Source organism: Coregonus lavaretus (genome assembly GCF_964263955.1).
Source record: "Coregonus lavaretus genome assembly, chromosome: 19".
In the NCBI taxonomy this organism is placed as follows: Eukaryota; Metazoa; Chordata; class Actinopteri; order Salmoniformes; family Salmonidae; genus Coregonus; species Coregonus lavaretus.
Genome location: NC_140006.1, coordinates 42,471,985 through 42,478,094, shown reverse-complemented (window position 1 = coordinate 42,478,094; position 6,110 = coordinate 42,471,985). Strand labels below are relative to the sequence as shown.

General features: G+C 44.7%; 1 pseudogene across 1 annotated transcript; it reads left to right on the top strand.

Annotated features, from left to right (window-relative positions):
- Window positions 1-638: 638 nt before the first annotated feature.
- LOC311146323 lies at window positions 639-1,629 on the top strand (annotated as a pseudogene). Its single transcript has 2 exons — window positions 639-904; window positions 1,003-1,629. The product of its transcript is annotated as an uncharacterized misc_RNA (transcript).
- Window positions 1,630-6,110: the final 4,481 nt, after the last annotated feature.

Sequence of the window (6,110 nt, the reverse complement as noted above, 5' to 3'; positions counted from 1 at the left end):
AACCCACAGAATTATCAATTGTCCGGGTGGCTGGTCTCAGATGATCCCGCAGGTGAAGAAGCCGGATGTGGAGGTCCTGGGCTGGCGTGGTTACTGCCAAATTCTTTAAAACGACGTTGGAGGTGGCTTATGGTAGAGAAATTAACATACAATTCTCTGGCAACAGCTCTGGTGGGCGTCCATCATGCCAAATGCACGCTCCCTCAAAACTTCAGACATCTGTGGCATTGTGTTGTGTGACAAAACTGCACATTTTAGAGTGGCCTTTTATTGTCCCCAGCACAAGGTGCACCTGTGTAACAATCATGCTGTTTAATCAGTTGTCAGGTGGATGGATTATCTTGGCAGAGGAGAAATGCTCACTAACAGGAATGTAAATAAATGTGTGCACAAAACTTGAGCAAAATAAGCATTTTGTGTATATGCAAAATTTCTGGGATCTTTTATTTCAGCTCATGAAACATGGGACCAACACTTTACATGTTGCGTTTATATTTCTGTTCAGTGTATTTACGAATCCTTGCCTTGGGTATGGGGGGCGTTGCCTTGGCCCAAAGTGAGAGATCACAGACTAACCTGTGTGTTTTTGTTCATTGTTCCATTAGTGTCAAAGGTTGAGGGGTTAGATAGAAAGAGCCATGAAGCTGCTGGGGAGCCTGCTTTTGAGGCTGATCCTGGCCGGGGACTTGAGCCTGGCTCAGGAGGAAGATGGAGTAGAGGAACCAGCCGAGGAGGCGGCTGCAGAAAATGACGAGGCGGCAGCGGAGGAAGTGGCAGAGCCCGAGGGTCCTGGGACAGAAGTTGGCCCGCCTGACGACCGGCAACCTTGTGCCATGTGGATGGGAGGAGTGCCAGGCACTCCAGGGCACAGTGGGCAACCAGGGAGAGACGGGAAAGACCAAATGTACTGTGCTGCTGCTACGTACATAATCTAAAGTTCACAGTAAATCTAATCACAGTAACCCGCAATGACTTACCTGTCATTTTATCCATGAGGCACAGTCAATTACCATCAATACAGACATCGGAGTCCTCCCTGACTCTGGTCTCTGTGTGTACAGGTGAACCAGGTGAGAAGGGAGAGCCCGGCGAGAAGGGCGACAACGGCCCTCCTGGTCCTCGTAGTTTCCCGGGCAACCCTGGTCTAAAGGGGGGCGCAGAGCGAGAGCGCCCCTGTCGTATCACTCTTCTTTCAGCGTGGGCCTGACAGATCCCGTCCCCGCCACCAACGTGCCCATCCACTTCAACTAATTATTCCACAACGAGCAGCGGCACTACGAAAGTTCCACTGCTCCCTCCCCGGGATCTACTTCGTCACGTACCACCTCACCGTCTACACCAAAAGATTCTCGGGTGAGCCTGTTCAAGAATGACAAGCCCGTCATGTTCACCTATGACCAGTACCACGAGGGCAATGTGGACCAGGCCTCGGGGGGCCATCATACTGAAAGCTGGAGTCTGGGGACGAGGTGTGGCTGCAGATCTATGGAGATAAGGAGTTTTTTGGGGGGGGGGGTGTATGCAGACAACACCAACGATTCCATCTTCTCCGGGTTTCTTTTGTATCCCGACATGGGAGCGTCAGAGGCTAGGAGGAGACGTCGCTCTGTTGGACTTTGTAGATACTGAGGTTATGCTGGTCTTAAAGGGAGATATGTAGACTAGGGTATCATATTTTTTCCTGACTGCTCTATAGGCCTACATTGCCCATTGGCTGGAGTCTGAGGGGGGAGGGGTAATACATTATTTCTTACAGGATTACATTTTCAAAAAGATGCTCTGAATATTTTTAAACTTCTCAAATGTTGGTTCTAAATTTTGGTTCTATATCTATTGGATTGTAGCATTTAAGAGACATTACTAGCGCAATACTTTATTTAATATACTATTTAATAAATAAGTTGTGCACAGATAAATAGCTTATGGACTAGATGGCTTTATGGCAGTGTCACATCATATGTGGGCAGTGTCTGTGAAATAATAGTATGTGTTATGGCGAATGTAAAAATGAAATCAGCTATGCTTTCTTTGTCAGGTAGCCATTTTGCGTCATAGTGGTTTGTAAACAAGATTAGCAACTGAGTTTTGCTTTGCTGATAAAATAGGGACGTTGGCAGGTTTGAGCAAGTGTCCCTTCGGACATTTGCTGGCTCCCATTCAGCCGACCAGTCGGTTACGGTTTGTCAGTAGTATAGTCCCCTGTAGCTCAGTTGGTAGAGCATGGCGCTTGCAACGCCACGGTTGTGGGTTCGTTTCCCACGGGGGGGGGGCCAGTATGAAAACTGTAAGTCGCTCTGGATAAGAGCGTCTGCTAAATGACTAAAATGAAAATGTAAATGTACAGCCTATTTCTGGTTTGATGACCAGGGCCATACAACCTTCCTAAGAGGAATTACATCCCTCTCTTACGCCTAGCCGAAAAGAATCATGATCATATTTACTTGGATATCGACTCTACGGAGAAAAGAGACAGAATCTAAAAGTTGCCATGTACAATGTCAACATTCAGTTATCTTTCACATTGGATATAGTTAATTGGCGGATGCAATCCCCAAACTGAATACATCTTCATTCTAATGAAACCCTGCTCACAGACGTTTCTCTGTGCCCGTCTCTATACCAACACTGAGGCTGAAATAGAAACTGGAGATCGGTGTAAACTACTGTACTGTGCGCTGTGGCTTCTAGAAGTCACCTAGGTAATCCACCTCCAGCTCTAGAGCCAATGGGGTGACCATGTACATTGCATCACTTGCTCGTGGACCAATTAGGACTAAGCTATCTTCGTTCTGGAGGGTATTTCGTGCTAAGACTAAATAGTAATGAAACAACATCATGTTGTTCTTGGCCACTTAAACAGTCAGGCACACAGTCGCAATAGATGTGTGCTGAGAAATAACTGCCTTATGGGGATGTGTGGAGACAACTGCCTTGTTCAGGGATGTGATATCAAATACTGATATAACAAGTGTTTATATGACCGGCGTGAGGGTTTCCTATGTGTTGGTATTCTTGTTGACAGACACTCATTGATTGATAAGAAAACAGACCAACAATGACAGAAGTTACATTTAGCAAACGTTCTTGTCCAGAGCGACTTACAGAAGCAATTAGGGTTAAGTGCCTTGCTGAAGGGCACATCAACAGATTTCTAACCTAGTCGGCTCTGGGATTCGAACCAGCGAACTTTCGGTTACTGGCTCAACGCTATTAACTGCTGGGCTACCTGCCGCCCCATGCTGTTCATAACAGTGGTCCTCTGTAGCTCAGCTGGTAGAGCACGGCGCTTGTAACGCCAAGGTAGTGGATAAAAGCGTCTGCTAAATGGCATATTATTATTATTACCTGCATATAAAGGACCCACTGGCAAATGAATGCCCCATCTCCTGTTCCATGTTCTACGTCGTTACCCATTTCATCGTAATGTTGCTAAGGTTCTCGAATGCAATCGTGACGATCAGAAACAGTAGAAATGTGAACGTGAGTCTTTTATGCCTCACAATTTTTAAATCATGGTGCTCTTAAAATGCCATAGCTCCTTACCATAACACTGGTAGAAAATACACAATTGCTGGTGAAGAATGTGCAGTGCCTTCAAAAAGTATTCATACCCCTTGACTTTTTCCACATTTTGTTTTTACAGCCCGAATTCAAAATGGATTAAATTGAAATGTTTTGTCACTGGCCTACACACAATACCCCATAATGTCAAAGTGGAATTATGTTTTTCTATTTTCTTTTTACAAATGTATAAAAAAATTAAAAGCTTAAATGTCTTGAGTCATTAAATATTCAACCCCTTTGTTATGGCTTAAATATATCACGGCAGAATGTGGAGTAAGTCTGGGGGTATTAATACTTTCTGAAGGCACTGTAAATGCTTATGAAAGAATCTCACATTCATTGCTTTAGCCACCATCACATCTTTAATAAAGGGGAACTATTCATGCATGTATGTATCCAGTTGCTGAAGTCCACTGATTGGATTCATACTGTATTTCCTGAATAAAACCACCCATCTAAATTCTGAAGAACATCACAATGCAAACCACGTGATGAGCTCCCAGTTTGATAACGTGGCTATCAGCAATAAATAAATAAAAAAGTATTGGCATGGATTAGGAAACCAGTCAGTATCTGGTGTGACCACCATTTGCCTCATGCAGCGCAACATCTCCTTCCGCATAGAGTTGATTAGGCTGTTGATTGTGGCCTGTGGAATGTTGTCCCACTCCTCTTCAGTGGCTGTGCGAAGTTGCTGGTTATTGGTGGGAACTGGAACACGCGGTCGTACACGTTGATCCAGACCATCTCATACATGCTCTATGGGTGACGTCTGGTGAGTATCCAGGCCATGGAAAAACTGGGACATTTTCAGCTTTCAGGAACTGTGTACAGATCCTTGTGACATGGGGCCGTGCATTATAATGCTGAAACATGAGGTGATGGCGGCGGATGAATGGCATGGCAATGGGCCTCAGGATCTCGTCACGGTATCTCTGTGCATTCAACTTGCCATTGATAAAATGCAATTGTGTTCGTTGTCCATAGCTTATGCCTGCCCATACAATATCCCCACAGAAACCATGGGGCACTCTGTGCACAACGTTGACATCAACAAACCGCTCACCCACATGGCGCCATCTGCCCGGTGCAGTTGAAACCGGGATTCATCCGTGAAGAACATACTTCTCCAGCGTGCCTGTTGCCATCAAAGGTGAGTATTTGCCCACTGAAGTCGGTTACGACACCAAACAGCAGTCAGGTCAAGACCCTGGTGAGGATGACGAGCACGCAGTTGAGCTTCCCTGAGACGGTTTCTGACAGTCTGTACAGAAATTATTCGGTTGTGCAAACCCATTTTTATCAGCTGTCTGGGTGGCTGGTCTCAGACGATCCCGCAGGTGAAGAAGCCGGATGTGGAGGTCCTGGGATGGCATAGTTACACATGGTCTGCGGTTGTGAGGCCAGTTGGACGTACTGCCAAATTCTTTAAAACCACGTTGAAGGCTCTGGTGGACATTCCTGCAGTCAGCATGCCAATTGTACGTTCCCTCAAAACTTGAGACATTTGTGGCATAGTGTTGTGTGACAAAACTGCACATTTTAGTGTGGCCATTTATTGTGCACCTGTGTAACGATCATGCTGTTTAATCAGCTTCTTGATATGCCACACCTGTCAGGTGGATGGATTTATCTTAGCAAAGGAGAAATGCTCACTAACAGGGATGTAAACACATTTGTGTACGAAATCTGAATAAAATAAGCTTTTTGTGCGCAGCTGAACATATCTGGGATGTTTTATTTCAGCTCATGAAACATTGGACCAACACTTTACATGTTGCGTTTATATTTTTGTTCAGTGTAAATTAAAAGCCTCCAAGGGAATCTAGGAGACAAATGTGAAAGACAAGGTCATTGCTATTGCAAGCTGAATATCGCCATCTTGTGTCCATCGAAGGGAGCAATTGAGCATCATGTCATTTAAACTAGCGCAACTGTGCTTCTTCTGTTTGCAGCATTACCAATATGCTGAATTAATGGGAGCAATCACATTAAATGACAAACATGTTTACACATTACAGTAGTCAGTGACATTCTGCTTTGTCAGCAGCTTTTTCAGTTGGAGGCAAGGTAGTGTTTTGAACTCACCAACTCTGGAATAATGCATCTGCTTCACTGCAAACATCGAGTGATAACAGTGATAGCCAACAGGCAAAAATGAGAATATCAAAAGACGTGATAGAATAATGTATTTTATTCTCATATACTTTTAAGAAATACACAAAGCTATGGTCGCCCCATCCTCACAAAAACCTATGATCCCCCACTATCGGATAAGTGCGTTCTCCAGCTCTGAAGACCAAGGATTTGGCCAAGCACCTTCCCAATTACAGTATGTCACTGATTGATCGAAGGGGTCTGAGGAGGAGGGAGTAGCTAAGTCTGTGGATATGAAAGAGTGAGACAGCATTATCGTGTAAAATAGTTACGTTTAATTACTGAGGCCTAAAAAAAGTTTAACTTCGGTAAGACAAATGTAGCAAATGTTAACTACGGAGTCCATTTAACTGCGCTGTACTGGATTAGCTGGTATAGCCAAGAGAAAG